The 26721-nt window shown below is 43.5% G+C and overlaps 1 protein-coding gene and 1 pseudogene across 1 annotated transcript in view; one reads left to right on the forward strand and one right to left on the reverse strand.

Moving 5' to 3' along the window:
* LOC126298793 (uncharacterized) overlaps positions 1-26721 on the reverse strand; it is a 484775-nt gene that overhangs the window by 179860 nt on the left and 278194 nt on the right. The window lies entirely within an intron of this gene.
* LOC126299712 (5S ribosomal RNA) lies at positions 21793-21910 on the forward strand (annotated as a pseudogene).

The raw sequence follows: 26721 nt of genomic DNA on the forward strand, positions 1-26721 counted from the left end.
CTTGAAGTGTGTGTGTGTGTGCGTGTGTGTGTGTGTGTGTGTGTGTGTGTGTGTGTGGAGGTCATATTGATTAGGGTAGCTGCTCCCTGCTCCGGTGCCTCAGTATCCTGCGACTGACCCCGTGTTACCTCACAGTCATCAGAAAATACAGCGTAAAAGGTCAACCCATAGTCTGATGGACTCGAATATCCGGAAAGTGGTTAGTCTTCTGGCCACATGCACTAATAAGAACGTGAAGTAAATAATAATAACATTAGTGTCAAAGCCTTATATTTACGCTATTGCTGAACAAATTCGCAGGTTTGATAAGTATCCAACAGAAATCAGTGAGACATCTTCTGTTACATTGCCACTCACTGGCCCGGTCTGAACGGAATTTTGGGTTTCCCCTGCAGTCCAATCACTTATTGCCGATACGACGTCATGAAAACTCCTTGTTACTTTGAAGTAAAAGGAATAAATTCAGTAGTTCTATATAGATGGAACAATTTGTCTGAGGATATGTCTCCCGCGATGTGAGAACCGTAGAATGGACTACAAGGGAACTCTGTTGCCTATAGTTTTTCACGGAGCAATACAACCTTCGTCGCTTTCTCTTGACATCTATAATACCAGTATCCTGTCTGAATAATAATAATAATAATAATAATAAAAACAAGAACATGAACATCATATACACCATTATTTCCAATTATATTGCGGTTGTTATCTCTGCTTATTCATCTCTTTGAAATCCTGAAGACTTCCAGGTCTATAGAAATCAATTCTATGATGCGCTTTACATCTGTACGTTAACATATATGAATCATCCTTCAATACTTATTACTTTACGACCACAGTATTTACTCCCCGTTTGAAAAGTATGTTGTTACGTGGAGTAGTGTTAATGCTCTTTCGTAATTTGCAGTTTAGGAACTCGTCATTTGCAAATCAGCTATCGTTTGATATCACCACATTAATTTCACTCGGAAACGATTGGCTCTCTATACTTTGTCTAAGATTACCTGGACGAAGGTAACTTTAGGTACTTAATAGCTTCTCGAGGAAGAAGCATGTGACGGAAAAAGTTGTCAAACAACGATATTTGTGATTCCTTTCTCGCACGGTATACCCTACCATAGCTGTTACGGCGTGACACTTTTCACGACTAATATTTTCACCACTCCAAAATGTAGAAACGTTACAAATATTTAATTTAAGCAAAATTTACATGCCATTAAGAATTCAATTGGTTTGCTGTGAACATCAAATTTTTTGTAAATAATTACTTAGTTTTTGTAACGTAGCTGTCTTCTTACCTCCACTTCTATGGCTTTTTGAACTTGTTAGCCAGTGTTCTCAGACTTCTAAAGGCAACGTGAAACAGGATATTACAAAGAACTCAACAGTGAAAAGAAAAAGATGGCATTTACGTAGTCAACAAATTTTGTGACTGACAGTAGTATTTGTAACACGTTTTCATATTTTCTAAACACCACGGTCGATTAACAGTCAGTATAGCTCTTTAAACTATAGGAGTGATTTCCGAGTCACCTTCACAACTAATTCTTGAAGCTCACCAGTTTCCTTTGTGTTATCACCTTCCAAACATTTACAATTGTTCCTTGTCTCGCTTTATTACGCAAGTTACAACGCCTGAGCGCAAGATGTAGAACATTAACAGCTGATTTTCTCGACATCACACATTGTACCACAATCATTATCAGCTTTTTCGACTCCGTTCTGTGCAGTTAACAAACTGAAGTTGTAACGAAATTTAAAATGACAACTGTTCTCGTGTTCAATCTATCGATGAATTACGTAATTTGTATAGGTGCAAACAGAGAACCAGTTACATTCGCAACTGTCCATCTTCCTGTGCCTAAAACAACGATTTGACCTCTTAACAAGCCCGGAAGAGTTACGTTCGCATTTCTACGAAAAAGCGAGAATCTTGAACGGAATATGTGAAAAGCGTGCATCTGATACTGAAGTCGGTTTGATACGTAAACACAAGACGAGAAACAGACGAAGCTGAACCACCTCCTGAACAGAGAGCGGCACTATTTACACAAAACATAGAATTTTCTTGATTTTTCAAAGCATTTTGTTAACGTAAAGTTATTTAAATCTTTCAGAACTCTAAATATTAGACACAACCTACCTATTGGTTGGAATCGAAGCTAGGACCTGCACCATGAACGATGCACAAACATCGTCAGTGTAAGTCAATGAAACAAAAGAGCTTTCTGGCGTTCTTCTTCAAAACATATTTAACAGTGCCAAAAAGAGAGAAACACAGACGAATCTTAACAGAAATTATTGTTCCAGATATTCAGGGGCATCCAGCGACGCCTATGGGCTGAGGATGACTCAGCGGACGGTCAGTACCGTGGGCCTTCATGGCCTGTTCGGGAGGAGTTTTAGTTTTATTAGTGAAAGCTTAAGTTACTCCACGATGTTCCTCGCAGATCTTGTGTTTTTATCGCAAGGCGTTTTTACTGCAGTTGGGAGGTTCTACCACAAAACAATTTAACACTTTTACTTTCATTAACACCTACTGACTTGACACTAGTACTTTGTGCGTTTCTGAACTAAGGGATTGAACGACAATTAAAATAAATGTGTATAGATTCTGCGTAAGGCTTTCTCTAAGTTTGTGAGACTAGGTACTTCCTAGTTAAGGTCGTAGCTTACCACATACATCTGGTACCTTCAACATTGTATCAACATATACAATGAATTTTTTACAGTTGTTTGTAATTGTCTTTCAAGTCAGTAAACGGAGGTCTGTTTCTTCGTCTAACCGTCTTTGGTAGCGATCAACAATCGAAACGCTCATGACCGAAGGCAAAGTCCACAATTACTTAAAAACAGACTAAATCACTCTCTAAATTCTCTTCGGGTTTGCTGCCGGATTCTAAAATCAATTCGATTCAGTATTTCGGCGATCCAACTGTTGATCATCTTCAGAAGAACACTGATTGTGCTGCTGACTCAGCAGCGTTCTCCTGAAGATGCCGAACAGTTGTATCACTGAAATATTGAATCGAGTTGATTTTAGGATCCGTCAGCAAACCCGAAGAGACTTTCAAGACTTATTGCGCCGGGAAAGCCTATGAAGTAAATCGCTCTCACTCCTGTTATCAGGGTAGGAGGTAGAGATAATTCTCGTAATTTGTTATTAACGCAGCTTTCTGAGAGATATAAGTAGTTTATCCTTCACAGAACGAGCTTGAAAATGACAACTGTCCTCGTGTTCAATCTATCCAGCAGAATCTATCTGAGCAGAATGAAATTCGCTACACTGTGGCCAGTGAATATGTCAAGCCAGCCGTTTGACACAATAATGATTTGTTGTATATTGCGAGTAGCGCTAGTGCAAATTATAGTGCCACAGCATTAGACACTCCTATAAATGTTCTTTTAGGTATATCCTTCTGATAATAAGAAAAGATATTCAGTCCTTACCACATAGGACGTTGTTAATACCGTATCATACATTAAAGTAAATGCAACAGAAGGAGCACTGGGGCCATTAGTTGTTTTCTATTTGGCAGGAAGGTTACATACCAGTAGTTATTCTACTTCACACGACTACATAGTGTACTCTTCATTGGGCATGGTTTTCTCTAACTTTTCCTGCTGTCAATGTGTGTTGCTACATGAAGACAGAGGAGGGAAAAATTACGTTCGTAAGGTCCTGCCAAGATAGATACGAAGCCCACACCTACTACAGTAGTACAAGTTTATATGCCAACTAGCTCTGCAGATGACGAAGAAACTGAAGAAATGTACGATGAAATAAAAGAAGTTATTCAGATAGTGAAGGGAGACGAAAATTTAATAGTAATGGGTGACTGGAATTCGAGTGTAGGAAAAGGGAGGGAAGGAAACATAGTAGGTGAATATGGATTGGGGCTAAGAAATGAAAGAGGAAGCCGCCTAGTAGAATTTTGTACAGAGCACAACTTAGTCATAGGTAACACTTGGTTTAAGAATCATGAAAGAAGGTTGTATACGTGGAAGAACCCTGGAGATACTAAAAGGTATCAGATAGATTATATAATGGTAAGACAGAGATTTAGGAACCAGGTTTTAAGTTGTAAGACATTTCCAGGGGCAGATGTGGACTCTGACCACAATCTATTGGTTATGACCTGTAGATTAAAACTGAAGAAACTGCAAAAATGTGGGAAATTAAGGAGATGGGGCCTGGATAAACTGAAAGAACCAGAGGTTGTACAGAGTTTCAGGAAGAGCATAAGGGAACAATTGACAGGAATAGGGGAAAGAAATACAGTAGAAGAAGAATGGGTAGCTCTGAGGGATGAAGTAGTGAAGGCAGCAGAGGATAAAGTAGGTAAAAAGACGAGGGCTCCTAGAAATCCTTGGGTAACAGAAGAAATATTGAATTTAATTGATGAAAGGAGAAAATATAAAAATGCAGTAAATGAAGCAGGCAAAAAGGAATACAAACGTCTCAAAAATGAGATCGACAGGAAGTGCAAAATGGCTAAACAGGGATGGCTAGAGGACAAATGTAAGGATGTAGAAGCTTATCTCACTAGGAGTAAGATAGATACTGCCTACAGGAAAATTAAAGGGACCTTTGGAGAGAAGAGAACCACGTGTATGAATATCAAGAGCTCAGATGGCAACCCAGTTCTAAGCAAAGAAGGGAAGGCAGAAAGGTGGAAGGAGTATATAGAAGGTTTATACAAGGGTGATGCACTTGAGGACAATATAATGGAAATGGAAGAGGATGTAGATGAAGACGAAATGGGTGATACGATACTGCGTGAAGAGTTTGACAGAGCACTGAAAGACCTGAGTCGAAACAAGGCCCCCGGAGTAGACAACATTCCATTAGAACTACTGACGGCCTTGGGAGAGCTTTTGACAATGTTGACTGGAATACTCTTTTTCAAATTCTAAAGGTGGCAGGGGTAAAATACAGGGAGCGAAAGGCTATTTACAATTTCTACAGAAACCAGATGGCAGTCATAAGAGTCGAGGGGCATGAAAGGGAAGCAGTGGTTGGGAAAGGAGTGAGACAGGGTTGTAGCCTCTCCCCGATGTTATTCAATCTGTATATTGAGCAAGCAGTAAAGGAAACAAAAGAAAAATTTGGAGTAGGTATTAAAATTCATGGAGACGAAGTAAAAACTTTGAGGTTCGCCGATGACATTGTAATTCTGTCAGAGACGGCAAAGGACTTGGAAGAGCAGTTGAACGGAATGGACAGTGTCTTGAAAGGAGGATATAAGATGAACATCAACAAAAGCAAAACGAGGATAATGGAATGTAGTCCAATTAAATCGGGTGATGCTGAGGGAATTAGATTAGGAAATGAGACACTTAAAGTAGTAAAGGAGTTTTGCTATTTAGGAAGTAAAATAACTGATGATGGTCGAAGTAGAGAGGATATAAAATGTAGACTGGCAATGGCAAGGAAAGCGTTTCTGAAGAAGAGAAATTTGTTAACATCGATTATAGATATAAGTGTCAGAAAGTCGTTTCTGAAAATATTTGTATGGAGTGTAGCCATGTATGGAAGTTAAACATGGACGATAACTAGTTTGGACAAGAAGAGAATAGAAGCTTTCGAAATGTGGTGCTACAGAAGAATACTGAAGATAAGGTGGATAGATCACGTAACTAATGAGGAGGTATTGAATAGGATTGGGGAGAAGAGAAGTTTGTGGCACAACTTGACTAGAAGAAGGGATCGGTTGGTAGGACATGTTTTGAGGCATCAAGGGATCACAAATTTAGCATTGGAGGGCAGTGTGGAGGGTAAAAATCGTAGAGGGAGACCGAGAGATGAGTACACTAAGCAGATTCAGAAGGATGTAGGTTGCAGTAGGTACTGGGAGATGAAGAAGCTTGCACAGGATAGAGTAGCATGGAGAGCTGCATCAAACCAGTCTCAGGACTGAAGACCACAACAAGGTCCTGCTACTACTAAGGACCATCTAAAGCTGGAAGAATTCGGGGCATTGCTGTCCGCTATCTGTAAAACTATTGTCGATCTACATCTACATCTACATCTACATTTATACTCCGCAAGCCAGCCAGCGGTGTGTGGCGGAGGCCAGTTTACGTTTCACTGTCATTACCTCCCTTTCCTGTTCCAGTCGCGTATGGTTCACAGGAAGAACGACTGCCGGAAAGCCTCCGTGCCCGCTCGAATCTCTCTAATTTTACATTCGTGATCTCCTCGGTAGGTATAAGTAGAGGGGAAGCAATATATTCGATACCTCATCCAGAAACGCACCCTCTCGAAACCTGGACAGTAAACTACACCGAGATGCAGAGTGCCTCTCTTGCAGAGTCTGCCACTTGAGTTTGCTAAGCATCTCCGTAACGCTATCACGCTTACCAAATAAATCTGTGACGAAACGCACCGCTCTTCTTTGGATCTTCTCTATCTCCTCTCTCAAACCGACCTGGTACGGATCCCACGCCAGCCGCGGTGGCCGTGCGGTTCTAGGCGCTTCAGTCCGGAACCGCGTGACTGCTACGGTCGGAGGTTCGAATCCTGCCTCGGGCATGGATGTGTGTGATGTGCTTAGGTTAGTTAGGTTTAAGTAGTTCTAAGTTCTAGGGGACTGATGACCTAAGATGTTAAGTCCCATAGTGCTCAGAGCCATTTGAACCATTTGAACGGATCCCACACTGATGAGCAATACTCAAGTATAGGTGGAACGAGTGTTTTGTAAGCCACCTCCTTTGTTGATGGACTACATTTTCTAAGGACTCTCCCAATGAATCTCAACCTGGCACCCGCCTTACCAACAGTTAATTTTATATGATAATTCCACTTCAAATCGTTCCGCACGCATACTCCCAGATATTTTACAGAAGTAACTGCTATCAGTGTTTGTTCTGCTATCATATAATCATACAATAAAGGATCCTTCTTTCTATGTATTTGCAATACATTACATTTGTCTATGTTAAGGGTCAGTTGACACTCCCTGCACCAAGTGCCGATCCGCTGCAGATCTTCTTGCATTTCACTGCAATTTTCTAATGCTGCAACTTCTCTGTATACTACAGCATCATCCAAGAAAAGCCGCATGTAACTTCCGACACTATCTACTAGGTCATTTATATATATTGTGAAAAGCAATGGTCCCATAACACTCCCCTGTGGCACGCCAGAAGTTACTTTAACGTCTGTAGATGGTGATTTAAATGCCAAGCGCGCAGACTGAATCCCCAGAGTTATTAATAACTGTGTCCTTGGCCTCCTACAAATTGTGAGATATCGTGATACGTCATCGTGGTGTCGGCTGATCCCATCACATATCTGAAAAGGACATGCTTACGAACGCCGTGGATGAAGATGACATCACCCAGTAGATGTGCACTGTCATCGTGTCACGTTCTTGCGATCTTTGTCAGCTGTGTGTTCGCCACTAGACCAAACATGCGCATTGCACTCAAGCTAAGCAACAGAGTAACACATTTAACATTGATGATCCCACACTGCGACAGTTGACTGTGAGATGCTTCCATTGGACGGAGGTGACAACACTGCGGTGTGAACAATACACGCAGCAAAAGCATTTTCCGTGAATTTTACGCGAAACGAAGTGAAGTGTTACTCAGAATGATGGGGACGCGTCAAAATTATGGCCATACACCAAGCTGGCAAGGACCAGCATCTGGCAAAGAATTCTCCTTAAGTAAACTCTCAGGTATGCAGAACATGTTAGAGGGTCTGATGAGAACTTGCCACATCAAGTTAGCCACAATGAATGAAACTACTAGAAAATCTACAGTGCACAGAGAAAATGTGGTCAGTATTTTGCGATAGCAATCATTGACCTGGCGTCCGATTTATTACTGCACAACACCCTACTACACAAAGTTTTCAGTACGATTCCACACTTTCGCTCCCTCTCCACTCCTGCACCAAAAGAACGCAGACGATATTGACTTGTATTTGCGACGCGCGAACGCTGAACGAATCAAATCTTCATACGGACATCCAGTCTTGGGTTTTCCTGCTTTATGTCAATCATTCCTTTCGTAAGGCCAGGTCCGACTTACCTCCCCATCCCAGTACAGTCCGCGTGTGTTCTCCATCTCTAATGTCCTTGTCATCGTTGATATTTTAAATCCTCTGAACTAATTCTATTATCTTTGGTATCTGAAATACTAAAATACTACTCCCTGTACAAGTCAGTATAATGTTTATATAGAACGTGCTCCTGGCAGTCAACAGATAATCTGAAGTTCTTGTACTTAGAGGGACTGTCATTTTAACTTTTATGTTTTTGTGATTAATATATCTGGGGATAATGCTCTTGTAGAGAGGAACTGATGATCAGTCTTAAGGTTGTCTGTAGGGCGTTCCTGGGTAGATCATTCGGTAGGAGAATATCCTCAGAACGCTGTGGACTGAACTCGAGCCCCGATTCAGCACTAAATTTGTGTTTGTCAGTTAGGTTATATCGACCTCTGGTTATCAGGAAAGTATATGCTTTTCGGTTGTGTTTAACCACTCTGATGCAGAGTTTGAGACTAATCATGAAGAGACGAATTTTTGATCTTAGCCGGTTTTTACACTCGTTCGCTGGAGTATTGTGCTGATTCACTAGTTACACTTGCCTGGGGTAGTAACAGAATGGAAAATACACATTATATTGAACTTTAATTTCTCCATCTTATACGGAAAGTTTTGGGATTGTGACTGTATTAAAAAAATTGTAAAATAATTTTTCTGCTTCCGTCACATTTTTGTCCAATATGTATTGACTCTAACTCCGGCAGCATGTTATCATCATCGGGTAGCTTACAATTATATCTACATCACTTTTTAACTATAGAGTCTTTTAAAGTGTAATGAGGACTGTTTTACTTGGTGTGCCAGTGAGGCAATGCACCAAAATTTGTCCCTGTCCAGAAAGATTTATTTATCTTAGTGTGCAACGTTGCATTTGTTGTATATTTAAATAACGTCAGTGACGTCGTTACCTACATTTTTGCTGATATGCCCCTATCTGGCACACAGAGTACAAGAACAAACACAAAACCGTCTCATTACAGCCGTGCGGTCTAAGGCGCTGCAGTCATAGACTGTGCGGCTGGTCCCGGCGGAGGTTCGAGTCCTCCCTCGGGCATGGGTGTGTGTGTTTGTCCTTAGGATAATTTAGGTTAAGTAGTGTGTAAGCTTAGGTACTGATGACCTCAGCAGTTAAGTCCCATAAGATTTCACACACTTTTTTTTTCGTCTCATTAGACTTTCAAATGGAGTTATTTACATTCTTAAATGAAAGGATGAAGCTTATTTCAGTTGCTAAGACAGCTCATAGAATAAGAATGCAAAATTCTACCTGTAACCATGTTTATGTTATGACACATGTTATACGGTATGATTACATTCAGTAATGTTAAACCAAATTGAACTTTAAAGTAACTGATGGTGGCAGTATGTTGCCGATATGTGTTGTGTCAATAAATATTGTCTAAGAAAAGTGTTTGAGTCTGATAAGTTATTTCAGAATTTCTTTTCTCTGAGTTTAACAGCAGTCATTCCATTATTGATACAGTTAATTGTTTTAACGATTCCTTTATACTCTGCGTATTAAAACCCTTGGATAACACCAAATATTGATAATAATGACGTTGTGAGAGATACTACCAGCATATAAGTTTCATTTTTATTTGCTAGTACTTAGGTGGCGCAACGCAATACATTTACTCACACAGTACAGTAACACGTGGTCGTCTGTTAAATTTTGACCCATTTCATTGATTTAAGGAATATTGTGTTGTATTTGTAGTGAAGCGAATACAGTGCTTAGAGTTGTAATGCAGTTATAGTTTATAAAATATCCCTCATTATGGCGGATGAGAGTCTTTCCCTATGACAGTTTTCAGCCTACGAGACGGAATACTCATAGTGCTAGTGACATCAAACAAAGAAGTCCTGTATCTGTAACTTGTCTCAAATCTGCTCACTTGTCCTTTTGTTCTTTTCAAGTGATGCTTTGACTTTATGTGACTGTATTAAGCACACGTTCCAATATTCTACATATTCCCTGCGGACTATCTAATCATATGTACATATGTATATTTTTATCCTATGACTTTAGACATAAATATAATATTTAAAATCTAAACACTTCAGAGCTCATGAAGGATGTGAAATCTCTCTTAATTTTAATGCGCTTACTGTTAGCTAGAATCTCTCTGCACTGTGTTCATACTCTAGTGAGTAGAATGTAGCAGAGCACTTGTCATTACAAATGACAGCCTCACGGTGCAGCCTACAGCCGTTGACAGCAGACGAAAACAAAACAAATGGTTCAAATGGCTTGGAGCACTGTGGGACTTAACATCGGATGTCATCAGTCCCCTAGAACCTAGAAGTACTTAAACCTAGCTAACCTAAGGACATCACACACATCCATGCCCGAGGCAGGATTCGAACCTGCGACAGTAGCAGTCGCACGGTTCCGGACTGAAGCGCCTAGAACCGCTTGACCACAGCGAATGGCGAAATCAAAACATTCTACAACATTTATCCACATGTACTCTTATACATAAAAATAATTGCAAGCCGGAGGTGTCCATAGTCATGCAGGTGCGTTCCATATCAGAAAACGATTGAATTGTATTAACACGCCAGGCCGCGCGGTGTACACGTAAATAGTGTGCTCATCACGCTGCGCGGCTGGTCATAAAAGGATGTTCTGTCGACAAGCACGTACGGTCGACGGTAAGTATGTGGAACATAAAGATAAACGGCAGAGAGGATCACTGGGTCGGTCGATATGCTCTGAACGAGCTGTCGTATTCGCTTTTGACAGATCAGATGTCTTCATTATTGGGAATTATATCTCCATACGCCCCGGTAGAGATTTGAGACGGCTAGCGCTAAACGCTCACCAGCGCCCACATAGATAGAATGTTGTCACCTGAGGTAGGAATGGATAGACACGTACCAGCTGTGTGAGGTACTGAGGAACAAATACCTCTTCTGTCCAGGCAGGGATGATCAGGTAAGCTGTAAGTGACCAATGTCTGGTACTGTTAATTTAACGCAACAAATGAAAAGTCATTGTGACTCTGGACTGTTTACTGTGATTTTTCTCAACCACATTATGAGAACAACAGCACTGTTCTCATGAGAGAACATGACTGGCACATAAAGAGACATTGCCAATATCAGAATACACAGACGGAATAAAATCACAACTCCAAAAAGTAATGAATGTAGAGTAATGAAATTTAGGGAATACATTTGTCTAGGTAACATAATAGGTTATTAAAATTGCGAGATCAAAGGTTAATGTAGTTACATGTAGATAAGCCATTGTTAATTTGAAATGCTGCTATATTAACAAACGGTGTAACCGCCAGAATGTTGAATGCAAGCATGCAAACGTGGATGCATTGTGTCGTACAGGTGTTGGATGTCAGTTGGTGGGATGGATTTCCATGTCTGTTTACACGTGGTCGGTCAATACGTGGACGGAAATGCACTTTGTGGATGAGGCTGGAGTTATCGTCTGATGGTGTCCCACATGTGCTCCACTGGAGGCAGATCTGTTGGTCGAGCAGACCAAGGCAACACGTTAACACTCTGAACAGCGCGTTGGGTTCAACAGCCGCATGTGGGCGAGCGTTATCTTGAAGGAAAACAGCCCTTGGAGTGGTGTTCATGAATTGCAGCACAACAGATCGAATCACCAGACTGACGTACAAACTACCAGTGAGGTTGCATGGGACAAACCACCACAGTGCTCCTGCTGTCATACGAAGTTGCACCCCAGACCTTAACTCCACGTGTAAGTCCAGTGTGTTTAGCACGCAGACAGGTTGGCTGCAGGCCCTCAACTGGCCTCCTTCTGACAAATAAACGGCCATCACTGGCACGGAGGCGCAACCAGCTTTTATCAGAAAACGCAACAGACCTCCATCCTGCCGACGATAAGCTCTCCTTTGACACCAATGAAATTGCAAACGGCGCTGGTTTTGGGGTCAATGGAATGCTTGTTATAGGGCGTCTGGCTTGGAGCTGTTCTTGAAGTAACCAATATCTAACAGTTCGTTGTGTCACTGAGGTGCCCAATGACGTTCAAACTACTGTTGCAGACGCAGTACGGTGTGCCAGAGCCATAGGCCGAACACAGTGGTCTTCTCTCTTGGTAGTGCCACATGGCTGTTTGGAGGCGGGACATAATGCGACCGTACAACTCGTGACCACCGCTGCCAGTAATAATGTACAGCGGCTACATTCCTGCAAAGTTTTTCTGCAGCATCGTAGACGGAACATCTAGCTTCTCGTAGCCCTATTACACCATCTAGTTCAAACACACTGTCAGAGCGGTGTTGATAATGGTGTCTTTGTCGCCTTAAAGGCATTCTTGACCAACATCAACTAACAACGTCGAATCTCAAAGGCAACGAACGCTCACGACCGTTACAGCGCGTATTTAAAACAAACCTGATTTGTATCCTCATAGTGGCGCTACTAGCGCCACTTTTATGCGACCGGCGCAAAATCTGAATAGACATCATCTTTCAGTTGTAGAAACACGCCTACCAACTTTCCTTTATGTACCACAACTGTTGTGATTTTTCCCCGTCAGTGCATAATGGGAAAATAGTTCGTCATTACGGACTCGTAAGTGGATTATACTGATTTATAAAGTTTAATTTTAATGGCGATAAAACATAACAAAAATTAAACTGAGATACTTCGTTACAAACTTCTTACACACTACCATTCGACAAATCTCAGCATCGGATGCTTGCTTATCATGTAACAGAGGGAGTCAGGTGAGGCGTCATACCTTAAGGGAAGCTGGAAACTCTACCCAAATATGAACACTGTTAAGCAAGCCTGTTTAAAATGATTTTCCAGTCACTAAATTCTTTGGTTGGTTCACATAAGAAGGAGCTGCTACAGCCATTTTATATATTAACAGCCTTGCACTATAGTACCTCAAGTCAAGCATGCGGCGATTGGTGGTGGTGGTACACTTAGTGTTCCTTACCTTAGACTGGCCTGTAGCAGAATGCAGCACTGCTACCATTATTCGGTATAGTGTGGCTGTGGAGTTGCCTACTAAAGCGACGTCAGTGGCGTAACCACATACACTGATGAGCGAAAACATCACGACCATCCGATTAATAGGGTGTTGGACCATCTTTGAAAAACAATACAGCAGCAGTTCTCCGTGGCATGGATTTGACATGACCTACGTAGGTTTATGGATGTATGTGGCGCTAGATATCTACTCAGAGGTCTCGCAGTTCCTTTAAATAACGGGTCGGTTCGTGGACGCGTAGCTGGTGCCCGATAGCGTCCCAGTTGTTTTCCATTTGGTTCAGATCAGGCGAATTTGTTGGCGAAGACATCAACGTGAGTTGACAATCATGCTCCTCAAACCAATGTAGTACGACCATGGTCTTGTGACAAAAACAGTTATACTGCTGGACCACGCCATCGCCGTCGGGAAGACATTAAGCATGACGGGTTGCCGGTTGTCCACAATAAAGTTCACGTACGATAGTCCACAACTGTCATGGTCCCTTTTGATTACTACCGAGAGAGGTGGCGCAGTGGTTAGCACACTGGACTCGCATCAGGGAGGACGACGGTTCAATCTCCCGTCAGGCTATCCTGATTTAGGTTTTCCGTGATTTCTCTAAATCGCTTGAGGCAAATGCCGGGATGGCACCTTTGAAAGGGTATGGCCGACTTCCTTCCCCATCCTTCCCTAATCCAATGAGACAGATGACCTCGCTGTTTGGTCTCTTCCCCAAACAACCCAACCCTTTTGATTACTACCACAGACCCCGTGTAAGTCCAGGTGAATGATACCCATACCGTAGTACTGACGCCACCGGCCTGGGTTCACGGCGCTGTTCATGTTGTGGGCAGCCACTCGCATGGATGCCGGCGTATCCGAACACGACCAACAACACAGCTATTAAATCAAGGTGTGTCTTTCCCATCCTTTAACACCTTGCTTGGAACAAACTTGATCAAGTCATACTGAACGGTGCTTTTGAATTTTTCCCATGTGTGCTCCACATCTTCGCGCTTAGCACTGAATATTGTTGTTGACTACTCAGATACTCTGCAATTTATATTTTCCAACATTTCTTAACATTCTTTGTAAAACCCGTTGTCATAGTTGCTATGACAGCTTTATGATCAGTGTCACTTTACCCTTCGTCAACTGATTCGGTAAGTTCGGGTCTGTTTGTTGCTAGGACGTCTATGACGCTACCGTCACGAGTTTGTTCTATAATTATCTGTTCGTAGTTATTTTTGCACAACACAAAATAATGTCACACAAATTCCTGTTTCTGGCACCAATTTTGATAGCACGACTCTCCCAGCCTATACAAGGCAAGTTGAAGTCGCCTCTCATTACAACGACATGATCAGGGAAATCACTAACGATATTCTGCTTGTTCTCCCTAAAGCGCTCTACCACTACCGTCTGTGGCCGAGCTGTTCTAGGCGCTTCAGTTCGGAACCGCAGTGCTGCTGCGGTCGCAGGTTCGAATCCTACCTCGGGCATGGATGAGTGTGATGTCCTTAGGTTAGTTAGGTTTAAGTAGTTCTAAGTTAAGGGACTGATGACCTCTGATGTTAAGTCCCGTAGTGCTTACAGCCATTTGAGCCACCACCACAGGTCTATAAGCGCACCCTCTTACAATGTTTGACCGAGCTTTATTGCTTAACTTCACCCAGGTTAATTCACATTCGGAGTCTGTGATAACATCACTAGATATTATTGAATCCTTTGGTGCAATAAATACGCTTCCACTAATCGCGACTAACCTGCCCTTACGATAAATATTCAAATATGAACTTAGCATTTAGTTGCTATTCACTTCTTGTTTCAACCAACTTTCTACTCCTAATACTACCTGAGCACTATAACCTTCAATTAGCGATACTAATTATGTGACCTTCCCTTGGATCCTCCTGCAACTTACTAATACTGAAATTACAAAATGAATACCCTAGTTGCATACTTTTTCCATATCCGATCTGCAGGGACGAGCACTCTCTGAGATCATGGTGGCTGCTGTAACTTCGATTCGTCTCTGATCCAAAACGAAGGTGGGTTCCATAACCTGAAAACCCTCCATGTGCTCTCCATATGCACTCCGTTACCCTAATAACGTCTTCCTGCACGTAGTGCAGGCCCGACCTGTTAAGAGGAACCCTACAATTCGCCACCACATAGTGGAGATGGCCTGTGTACGATGCTATAATTAGTCAGCTTTGCCTGCACCCCACGTGGGATGCTAGTTGACCTCACCAAATCAGTCATCCGCTGGAAGAAACCGATGATGGCATCAGAACCTATGCGGCAGACGTCATTAGTGACAACATGTGCCACTAATTGCAGCAAGTTGTTCCCAGTGAGTTAGATAGCTGCTGGCAGAGCCTCTCGCACATTACGGACGATACCCTATGGCAAACATACAGAGAGCATACTAGCATTATTTTCCACCCTGCACGCATTTCAAATGTTCAAATGTGTGTGAAGTCTCAGGTCATCAGGTCTCAGGTCATCAGTCCCTAAGCTTACACCCTACTTAACCTAAATTATCCTAAGGACAAACACACGCGAAAGAACTTGCCCCCCTTCTAACAGCCGTGTACCGCAAGTCTCAAGTCTCTAGAGGAATGGAAGGTTCCAAATGATTGGAAAAGAGCACAGGTAGTCCTAGTCTTCAAGAAGGGTCGTCGAGCAGATGCGCAAAACTATAGACCTATATCTCTGACGTCGATCTGTTGTAGAATTTTAGAACATGTTTTTTCCTCGAGTATCATGTCGTTTTTGGAAAACCAGAATCTACTCTGTAGGAATCAACATGGATTCCGGAAACAGCGATCGTTTGAGACTCAACTCGCTTTATTTGTTCATGAGACCCAGAAAATATTAGATACAGGCTCCCAGGTGGATGCTATTTTCCTTGACTTCCGGAAGGCTTTCGAATCAGTTCCGCACTGTCGTCTGATAAACAAAGTAAGAGCCATGGAATATCAGACCAGCTGTGTGGCTGGATTGAGGAGTTTTTAGCAAACAGAACACAGCATGTTGTTATCAATGGAGAGACGTCTACAGACGTTAAAGTAACCTCTGGCGTGCCACAGGGGAGTGTTATGGGACCATTGCTTTTCACAATATATATAAATGACCTAGTAGATAGTGTCGGAATTTCCATGCGGCTTTTCGCTGATGATGCTGTAGTATACACAGAAGTTGCAGTATTCGAAAATTGTAGCGAAATGCAGGAAGATCTGCAGGGAGTGGCAACTGACCCTTAACACAGACAAATGTAATGATATTGCGAATACATAGCAAGAAGGATCCTGTATTGTATGATTATATGGTAGCGGAACAAACACTGGTAGCAGTTACTTCTGTAAAATATCTGGGAGTATGCGTGCGGAACAATTTGAAGTGGAATGATCGTATAAAATTAATTGTTGGTAAGACGGGTACCACGTTGAGATTCATTGGGAGAGTCCTTAGGTAATGTAGTCCATCAACAAAGGAGGTGGCTTACAAAACACTCGTTCGACCTATACTTGAGTATTGCTCGTCAGTGTGGGATCCGTACCAGGTCGGGTTGACAGAGGAGATAGAGAAGATCCAAAGAAGAGCGGGGCGTTTCGTCACAGGGTTATTTGGTAACCGTGATAGCGTTACGGAGATGTTTAGCAAACTCAAGTGGCAGACTTTGCAAGAGAGGCGCTGTGCATCGCGGTGTAGCTTGCTCGCCAGGTTTCGAGAGGGTGCGTTTCTGGACGAGGTATCGAATATATTGCTTCCTCCTACTTATACCTCCCGAGGAGATCACGAATGTAAAATTAGAGAGATTCGAGCGCGCACAGAGGCCTTCAGAAAGTCGTTCTTCTCGCGACCCATATGCGACTGGAACAGAAAAGGGAGGTACTGACAGTGGCACGTAAACTGCCCTCCGCCACACACCGTTGGGTGGCTTGCGGAGTATAAATGTAGAAATGTAGATGTAGACACTCGCCCAGACCGCTCGGCTAATCCCGCGCGGCACGCATTTCCCTAAGGGGCTTCATTACCCGCATAGCGTTGAAGCTTCCAATGAGTAGGATATCTTCCCTCTGTACGTGTCCAGACTGGGCCAGATCAGCCCCTGTCCCACTAGGAGGGGCATCCTGAGTTGGCTCAGAAGTATTCTCCACACTGGATAGCACCTCGTACCGGTTGCTAAAGCGCAAGGAGCTAGTCGTGCGGACGGTTCCCTCTTTCACCTTCCGCCTACTGACACACAAACTCAAGACTGCCAGCCAGTCACATATCGTGCATCAGAAGACGCGGCGATAACCATGTCACCAGGGGATTTCAACGGCAATGGCTCTGAGCACTGTGGGACTTAACTTCTGAGGCCATCAGTCCCCTAGAACTAAGAACTACTTAAACCTAACTAACCTAAGGACATCACACACATCCATGTTCGAGGCACGATTCGAACCTGCGGCCGTAGCACGGGTGTTGCAGCTCTTGTCATGGGCGCCATGCTGTCGCCGTAGCTTTGAGCAATAGCCAGAAGCCTGTTGACCCCGGCCAATGCAACCTCCAGCTATTTACGGACAGCAATCAGTTTTAATTGTGTTCGCTCACAAAAACCATAGTCCCTATACATATCGTAGTTTGTAAAAAACCGAATGTCTCAAAAATAGAAACAAAGCAGTGAGAAATAACTGAAAAAGCACAACAGACACCCGCAAAAGAGAAAATTACTCGACTGTGATGCTTCTGCGGTGAGGAGTGCAAGCTATTGTATAAACATTAACTCACTGAACGCAGTTGCACAGGATACAGGCAGACATCGAACTGAGACTACCAACTGGCTGCTGCTCTAAACATTTAAACTACTCGACTGTCACGCTACAGGCGGCGTAAATCTACACTACTAAAACTATGATACATACAAAAATATATTCAAGAAAACAAAAACTAGTTCTAATCTCTTTTAGACGACACTGAAGGAGATGCTAATAATCAAAGTCAGAAAATGAGAAGCGCAAACAGCTATATAAACACTGACTCACTGACTGCAACTGCACAGCACACAGGCAAACAACGAACTGAGACTACCAACTGACTGCTCTAAACTTTGAAATTACTCAACTGTCATATGGGACATAGAGTAGAAAGAATTATCCTGATTTCCTTATAACCAAGGTACATCATGAACGTTTGAACATACAGGATGTTTCAAAATGGCTCTGAGCACTATGGGACTTAACATCTGTGGTCATCAGTCCCCTAGAACTTAGAACTACTTAAACCTAACTAACCTAAGGACATCACACACATCCATGCCCGAGGCAGGATTCGAAACTGCGACCGTAGCAGTCGCGCGGTTCTGGACTGAGCGCCTTAACCGCGAGACCACCGCGGCCGGCAGCTTCAAAAAAGTGTCATATACGCACAGGAGGCAGTACTGATCAAAAGTAGAAGAAAATCTCGTGTAACGGTATGTCCTGAAACCAATACGTACTGAGATATGAGCCAATCTTCCCTATCATTCCCATCTGTCGCTTATATAAAAGTAAAGACTACTGGCAGCGCTGCATGCGGTTACCATGTATTCTGATACATCCCCCATCTTTTCCTCGCAGTTAATGACGCACTGTTTCAAATACACCTGGCTCCATCCGGATTGCATCGAATGCATTGTTCACATGTCCCTGTAACGTCTGCACATAGTCGGTGGATTGGGCATACACTAATGTCTTTAAATGGCCCCACAGCCAGAAATACGACTGATTCGGGTCTGGTGATCTGCTACTGGATCTCTTCTACCAATCCATAACTCACGAAACGCTGCAGTGAGATACGGTCGCACGATCCGTGAAAATCGTTTGGTGCCCCATCGTGCGTAAACGACTGTCATTGTCTTTCTGCAAGGGTAACAGTCTCCAGTAGCGCTTATAATTCATCGCGCAGAAATCGGTGATACGCAGTATCCGTTTATCTGTCTGGTAAAGTGTATGGTCCCATGGGTCTGTGAGTCCTCACACCTCACCTCCGTGATTGCTCGGGAATTTGCATCTGCCCACAAGTGCGTATTGTGGTAATTTATTATGCTGTCTCTTGTGAATCCTGCCTACACCGCCGAATACTAAACATTACTCGTCATGAGTAAAACGACCCATTTCTAAGTACTTGTTTCCGTACATATCACTATAGTCTGCAGCTCGTGGTCTTGTGGTAGCGTTCTCGCTTCCCAAGCGCGGGGCTCCGGGTTCGATTCCCGGCGGGTCAGAGAATTTTCCTGCCTCGTGATGTCTGGGTGTACTTGTGTTGTCTTCATCATCATCATTCATCCCCCATTACGGTAGGAAGAAGGCAATGGCAAACCACATCCACTATGACCTTGCCTAGTACGGCGGTGCGGGTGTTTCCCCTATGTTCCTCGGAGTATGGGACATCATCATCATCACATACAATTCTAGTTTCGACAAGTACCACGTCATGTAGGAATATGTAACACCTTTATTTTAAATACTCTGTACATGACAAGACTGTAATATTTTATCTACGTTAGATACAATAATTGCTTAGTAGAATATACTACAGCCCAAAATATTCTGATAGTTGCGCTTCTACACACAACCTGATACTGTTGTTTCAGTTGCCACTATCCAATCTAATTCATTCCAGCTTTCAAGAAGGATGCTTGACAGCGCCAAATCTAATTCATTCCATCTTTCATCAGGGATGTGGTTCTAAGTTTTGTTAAGTATTTGAGAAAAATACTGAACTCTAAAGATGTCAGATAATGATAAATTGCATGGGAATGTGTGTCTGAGGCACATTTAGTTAACCAAATCGACTGACTCTTAGTCTGACGCATAACAGTAACTACAATGTGACGACAACACTGAACGTTTTCGATAAACAGATTTGAGAGCGTCCTGAAGCCGCACGACATTAAGGGCATGTAACGGCTCCAGTATCCGTCTGCTCGGTGTTAATGTACGATCACCGTAAAGGGCGTGACCGAAAAACTTACTACTGTTATTAAAGGCTTCCTTCCCCGTTCCATTTATGACTAGCGTCGCAGAAAAATGAACCACTTAGTTGCGTGTCTCATAGATGATTTTCACGATGATATAGAAGACGTGTGTGGCTGTCCTTACTTAAAATATATGACGTATGCTGCAAAAACGTTTACACCATGTATCAAATACTGACTTTTTAAATTTATTCATCGCGATAAGGGAGCCGTCTTTCTTCCTCGATTCTCATTTTAAATTTCCTGAGCATCTGCACAACAGTGACTAATCTTTCGGCTACCATGCCATCAACAACTCTCAAGCCTTGCATCGAGTCCTACAGGCGAAGTTGAAGGGGGTCCTAAATACTCGAGTAATCCTGCGCAAGACACTTCTTGGAGGTTATCTTTTGTGCAGAATTTCCATAATAAATGGAATGCTTCTTCCCCTTTTCTCCCGCCTCTCCCCCCTCTCTCTCTAGGCCTACGTTAATTACATGGTATACACCCGCATACGTAGCTGAGAATCATCAACGACCAGGGTACGTGCATAAAACACCACATTTAGTTATTAGGTATAATATAGTGGACCATTTTCAAAACCTTTACAGTACCACAGATTGTGGTGGAGAGAGTGTAGGCAATCGGATCAAGCGAGTAGGAGTACAGGCTACCTTATCAGCACATCAAAACTGATAACTAAAAGAACACTTGACTAGAGTAGCCGCGCGGTCTAAGGCGTCTATCACGGTCCGCGCGGCTCCCTCCGTCGGAGGTTCAAGCCCTCCCTCGGACATGGGTGTGTGTGTTGTCCTTAGCGTAAGTTAGTTTAAGTTAGATTAAGTAGTGTGTAAGCTTAGAGACCGATGACCTCAGCAGTTTGGCCCCATAAGACCTCACCACAAATTTCCAAATTTTCCTCGACTAGAGAGACTGTGAGAAGTGTCATACAGGTGGTCCAAGGTATAAAACACTGGGTTCTTACTTCACACCTGTGATGCTAGATGACAAGTATTATGGCAAAAGTGAAGGCATGCCGAAGACTTTAATGAATTATTCGCGGTGACAAACCTCCTGGGCAATAGCATGGAGGCCGTAAGCGTTTGGTTGCGAAAGAAATCTAAACTAGTTATCAAACGCAGATTTTAGACCCTCTCGTATAAAATATTTAAATAAATCACGCTGGTCATTTTCGTACAGTATCAGACAACCATAATTCCTGAGAGGTCAATGACAAACATCATGGCAGCATACATGTACTTTGAATTTATATATGACGGAATAAGAGGTTGTGGCCGTACTCAACTTTAAAAATAAAATGTTGCTTGAGCCTACATTTTAGTTTTCAAGCAGACAGATATCTTGTCTTTTAACACTGGGACTCAGATTTGGCGGAGAAAAAAAATGGTTCAAATGGCTCTGAGCACTATGGGACTTAACATCTGTGGTCATCAGTCCCCTAGAACTTAGAATTACTTAAACATAACTAACCTAAGGACATCACACATCCATGGCCGAGGCAGGATTCGAACCTGCGACCGTAGCAGTCGCGCGGTTCCGGACTGCGCCCCTAGAACAGCGTGACCACCGCGGCCGGCATTTGGCGGAGAGTTTAGCTTTAGTAGAATACAAAAATGCCTACGTCTGGGCTGAAGACAAGTGATGGGGACAGAGATTACAATGGGTTTCGATAATGACTTCGCACATATACCTGGAAATTCCGTAAGTTGTACCCTATCCAGAATTAAGTTTAAGCTAACTTTAAAACTCAACGGCCTTGCCGCAGGGGAAACACCGGTTCCCGTCAGACCACCGAAGTTAAGCGCTGTCGGGCGTGGTCAGCACTGGGATGGGTGACTGTCCGGGTCACCATGCGCTGTTGCCAGTTTTCGGGGTGCACTTAGCCTCGAGATGCCAATTGACGAGCTACTCGACCGAATAGTAGCGGCTTCTTCAAAGAAAACAATCTCAATGACTGGGAGAGCGGTGTGCTGACCACACGCCCCTTTTATCCGCAACCTCATCTGAGGATGACACGGCGGTCGGATACTCCCGATGGGCCACTTGTGGCCTGAAGACGGAGTGCTTAACTTTAATAATGAATATAAAATTATGAAGAGCTTTTAGACATGGTATCCCGTTGTTTGCGTCACGAAATGCCATTGCCACAGAGCGGCTTTTTGCCAAGAGAGAGGCGAGCTTATCGAGGCTAAACTCTGGAACGCGAAACAGGAGAGATCCAGCATGGCACGGATGTGACACGTTATTGGTAGGTTTCCTGAGGTATGTGTCAACCTATGTCACTAACCAGCCACGCAAATCTCGTTTATTACACGCCGGTGGTTTGAGGACTCGGAGCTGGCACCTGACAGCATACCAGAAGTGTTCCATCGGATTCAGATCAGGCGAATTTGGTGGACAAGATATTAACATGAGTGCACTATAAAGCTTTTCAAAGCACTGTATAACGAGTTAGGCCAGCTGGACGATGCCATCGCTGCCTGGAAAGCACGAAATCATGAGAGGATGTATATGGGTGGCAATAATGTTCATGCATTCCACAGCTGTATTGGCGTCCGCAGCTCGTGGTCAAGTGGCTAAAGTTGCTGCCTCTGGATAAAGGGGTTCTGGGTTCTATTCCCCGCCGGGGCGTGGGTTTTCTACACCCGGGGGACGGGATATTTGTGTTGTCCTCATCATTTCATCATCATTCGTAAAAATGGTGAGACTAGAGAGTGAAAAGATTGAGAACGTGTACGGACGCTGATAACCATGCAGTTGAGCGCCCGATAAGCCAAATAGCGTTATCATCATTAGCTGTCTTGGTGCCTTTGACTACTATCACAGATCTTAGAAGCCCAAGTGAATGTTACCCATAGCATAGTAGTGCTCCCATCGGCCTAGGTCCGTGGCGTTTTGCATGTTTCGAGCATCCGCTGGGTGTCGTAGTATCTGGACGCAACCATTGACCTGGTGTAACACGAAACGTGATTCATCCGGTTAGGCGACGTGTTTGCTCTGATAATTTGTCCAATTTCGATGATCCCGTTCTCACTACAGTCGAAATTGACGAAATCGTCGGGTCTGCATCGAAATATGTAGATGAAGTCTACAATGGAGTCTCATGTTCAACAGTGTTGGCGGAATGGTGTGCTCCAGAATACTTGTTCCATCATTGTACTCTGCCGTCAGATTGTCACAATCGCCGTCTATGGTGCTTTACAGAGCCGGCAAGCCTCTGACCTACACGGTCTGTGATGAAGCGTGGACGTCCAACACCTTGTCGCCTACTCGCGGTTTCACCATCATTCTACCACCTTCCACGATACTCACAACATTAGCACACGAACAGCAGATCAACTTCGCTGATCCGAGGTGCTCATTCCCAAGCGCCGGGACACAAGAATCTACCCTTTTTCAGCGTCTCTTAAGTCAATAGATTTCCCTATTTGCAGCCCGTACCGACTTCGTATGTCCTCTGCTTATGAATTTTCCTTACAGCGTTACGTGCCCTCAAAACCACCATATGGGAGGTAACCTAGGGCTTGACAGTGATCATTATGTTTTCACTTTTGAGTGTTAGTAAACGATCAACAAGAAATTAAAATTTTACGGAAGTCACGAGAGCTTCTGAACTGGATAGCGGGAGAAGACTGAATTTAAATTGGCCATCATATACACTGAGCTGTCAAAAGTCATGGGCTGGAGATATGCTCATATACAGATGGCGGTAGTATCGCGTACACAAGGTATAAGAGGGCAGTGCATAGGCGGAGCTATCATTTTTACTCAGGTGATTCATTTAAAGAGGTTTTCGAATGTTATTACAGCCGCTCGACGGGAATTAACAGACTTTGAACGCGGAATGCTAGTTGGAGCTAGAGGCATTCAGTTTTGGAAATCGTTAAGGGATTCAATATTCCGAGACCCAATGCATCATGAGTGTGCCGAGAACACAAAATTTCAGGTATTGCCTCTCACCACGGACAGCGCAATGGCCGACGGCCTTCAATTAGCACCCGAGAGCAGCGGCGTTTGCATACAGTTGTCAGAGCTAATAGACGAGCAACACAACATGAAATAGCCACAGAAATCGATATCGGACAAACTACGAACGCACCCGTTAGTACAGAGAGGCCGGCCGCTGTGGCCGAGAGGTTCTAGGCGCTTCAGTCTCGAACCGCTCGCTGCTACGGTCGCAGGTTCGAATCTTGCCTCGGTCATGGATGTGTGTGATGTCCTTAGGTTAGTAAGGATTAAGTAGTTCTAAGTCTAGCGGACTGATGATCTCTGATGTTAAGTCCAATAGTGCTTAGAGCCATTTGAACTATTTTTGAGTACAGTGAGGCGAAACCTGGCGTTAATAGGCTTTGGCAGCAGACGAGCGACAGCAGTGCCATTGTTGACAGGAGTGCCATTGCAAACAGCGCGACATGGCCTGCAGCGCCTCTGCTGGGCTTGTGACCGCATCGGTTGGACCGTAGACGATAGGAAAGGAAAACCAAGGCTTGCTCAGATGAGTCCCGATTTCAGTTGGTAAGAGCTGATGGTACGGTTTGAGTGTGGCGCAGACACCACGAAGTCATGAACCGAAGTTGTCAACAAGGCGTGCAAGCTCATGGTAGCTCCAGACTAGGTGTGGCCTGTGTTCACATGGAATGGACGGGATCATCTGGTCCAACTGAATTGTTATGGATGACAATGCACCATGTCAGCGGGTCACAATTGCTCTCGATTGCTTTGATTAACATTCTGAACAATTCGAGCGAAAAATCTGACCATCCAGATCACCGAACATGAAACTCATGCAATATTTATGCGACGTAATCGAAAGTTCAATTCGTCCGCAATGTCCTGCACCGGCAATACTTTCGCAATTATGGTAGATTATAGAGGCAGCATGACTCAATATTTCTGCAGGGGGCTTCCAACAACTTTTTGTCAATGCTTCTTCGAGTTGCTGCGCTACGACGGGTAAAAGAAGGTCCCACACGATGTTAGGAGGTATCCTACGACTTTTGTCAACTTAGTGTATTCGTTGAGAAACCAATGCGAGACCAAACCGGATTAGATAACTCGGAATGCTGAAGGAATTCAACTAGGACTCACCATCAACATATATCCAAGTACAACTGGAAAAGGGGAGCAGGTTTATTCGAGGCGTTATTGAGATAACAGAATAAGCACTCCGTATTCAGGCAACAAGTGCCTATCGCGACCATCTGACCGCCGTGTCATCCTCAGCTGAGAATGTGGATAGGAGGGGCATGTGGTCAGCACATCGCTCTCCCGGTAATTGTGATGGTTTTCTGTGACCGGAGCCGCTACTATTAGGTCGAGTAGCTCCTCAACTGGCATCACGAGGCTGAGTGCAACCCGGAAAATGGCAGCAGCGCATGACGGCTCAGATGGTCACCCATTCAAGTGCCCAACCACGCCCGACAGCGCTTAACTTCGGTGCTCTGACGGGAAGAGATGTATCCACTGCGGTAAAGCCGTTGCCTAACAGAATAAGAGCCCTGGATAAAATTACGATGCCAGATTTCATTAACACCTGTGGCTTGTCTAAGCTACAATATGTAGTTGCGATTTATCCTCCACGGAATATGAAACTTCGAACTGTTTTAGCGAAGGCGGCATGACAAATATGGAAAGGAAATATTGTCAAGCTGCCTTACGAAATTACAGCGAAACTTACATGTGTGTGGGAGTCTAGGCTTACGCAGTCCGGTTGCTCAGCGTAAAGCAATGCACAACCAAAACTCTGGCGGCCAAACCAACGAATATAACATTGTTAGTGTTGCAGGTTGCCTATCTAACGGCTTCCAGGGACAACAAAAGTTCAATTTTCAATATTTCATACAGTTAGTGACGTAATTTAAAAATTTGAAATGCTGTCATAATCTACTTATCAAAAGGTATAATTTTATGTTTCGCGTTTAAAACAATAAGTTAAGTATTAAAGTCAGGAACCGTGTATATGTCTTGAGACACGCGACCGCTACGGTCACAGGTTCGAATCCTGCCTCGGGCAAGGATGTGAGTGATGTCCTTAGGTTAGTTAGGTTTAAGTAGTTCTAAGCCTAAGTGCTCAGAGCCATTTGAACCATTCTTGTCTTGAGACAGCATAACTCACAGCACGGAAATTACCCACACTATATTCACCTTGTATTTAATGATAAGAACACTTAGCGACTTCCAACAAACTTCATATATAATTTGAAAGCTTTAAGAAACTTTTTTCTCGGTGACACGCCCCACAAAATGGTGATATGAAAGAAGTTTATCGCTTACTTCATTTTCGCTGTTCACGCAGCAAAACTGCAGCATCAGGCATGATGTTTCAATTTATCATCTCGTTACTACTAATTCTATTTGCAACACATTTTACAGACAGTATTAACATATCTCACTGAACGTACCTACAGAATTAGATCATTGCCCGACACATAGTTTGGGAGATACGACGTTTTATGCATGAGAATTCGAGTCTCTGTAGAGGTGGGGAGGGGGGGGGGGGTTTACGCTTCTGTCAAGAATTCTTCAAGGGATTCACACACGGAGGGCGATAATCTGTACGATCGTATCCTTATTATTGCTCCAGAGTGCGGTTCGACGTCGAATACATTTTAATGCCTAGGAGGTCTAAATGTAGCTGTGAGGACTAAATGCAGGTTTCGGTGCAATGTGGCGGGC

Source organism: Schistocerca gregaria, chromosome X, assembly GCF_023897955.1.
Source record: "Schistocerca gregaria isolate iqSchGreg1 chromosome X, iqSchGreg1.2, whole genome shotgun sequence".
Lineage (NCBI taxonomy): Eukaryota > Metazoa > Arthropoda > Insecta > Orthoptera > Acrididae > Schistocerca > Schistocerca gregaria.